The 1,154-nt window shown below is 37.1% G+C and overlaps 1 protein-coding gene across 1 annotated transcript in view; it reads right to left on the bottom strand.

The window, feature by feature from the left end:
- LOC106874368 (thymidine kinase 2, mitochondrial) overlaps nt 1–1,154 on the bottom strand; it is a 24,885-nt gene that overhangs the window by 10,316 nt on the left and 13,415 nt on the right. The gene's annotated exons all lie outside the window — the stretch shown is intronic.

The raw sequence follows: 1,154 nt of genomic DNA, 5'->3' as shown, positions 1-1,154 counted from the left end.
AAAAAGGTAATTAAAATTCATTAAAATGACAGATCTATCAGACTTTCAAAGCGGTCAAATTGAGGGTGCTCGTATGGCAGGTGCTAGCATAATGAAAACCGCTGAAATGTTTGGTGTATCAAGAAGTACTGTCTTGAAAGTAATGACAGCCTTTGAGAAAGAGGGAAAAACCTCCTCGTCGAAACAAAACTTTGGAAGAAAACCAAAACTTTCAGATAGGAACCGTTGGACTCTTACGTGAATTGTTAGAAAGGATCACAAAAGTACAGCTCCCTAAATTACTGCAGAGCTTAATGACCACCTCAAGAATCCAGTTTCCACAAAAACTGTTTGCCGGGGAGTTGCACAAAGCTGGATTTCACAGGAGGGCTGAAATCATAAAACCACTACTTTCAAAAACAAACATTGCAAAACGTTTAGAATGGAGTAAAAACCTACAGAATTGGTCCCCAGATCAGTGGAAGAATGTTATTTTCTTGGACAAGTCATCCTTTACCTTATTTCTGACCACCGGCCACATATACATGTGGAGACAGCCAAAAGAAGCATTTGACCCTGACTGTCTTCTTCCAACTGTTAAACATGGAGAAGGATCCGTGATGATCTGGGGAGGTTATATCTTGGAAATCCACTGGCCCAATGGTTTCCCTTCATGGCAGAATTAACAGTCAAGACTATTTAAGTATTATATCTGATCAAATTCATCCTATGGTTGCAGAACTGTTTCTGGGGTGAAACGCAATCTTTCAGGATGATAATGCACCAATTCACCTAGGTAAAGTTGTTACTGAATGGCACGAGGAACATTCTAATGAAGTTAAACATCTTACCTAGCCACCACAGTCCCGAGATCTCAATATTATTGAACATTTATGGGGTATTTTAGAAAAACAAGTAAGGAGTTGATATCCTCCACCATCATCATTATAAGAACTGGAGACTTTTAGCTGCAGAATGGACAAAAATTCCTTTGGAAGCAATTCAAACTTTGCACAAGTCCATACCTCGAAGAATTCAAGCTGTAATTACTGCCAAAGGTGGTCCTACCCCATATTAAAATAAATTTGTTCAAAATTTTAACGTATTTCCATTATTTTGTCAAACCCCTATATATATATATATATATATGTATATATATATATATATATATATAT

Source organism: Octopus bimaculoides, chromosome 1, assembly GCF_001194135.2.
Source record: "Octopus bimaculoides isolate UCB-OBI-ISO-001 chromosome 1, ASM119413v2, whole genome shotgun sequence".
Taxonomy (NCBI): domain Eukaryota; kingdom Metazoa; phylum Mollusca; class Cephalopoda; order Octopoda; family Octopodidae; genus Octopus; species Octopus bimaculoides.
This window is presented reverse-complemented; position numbering and strand designations above follow the sequence as displayed.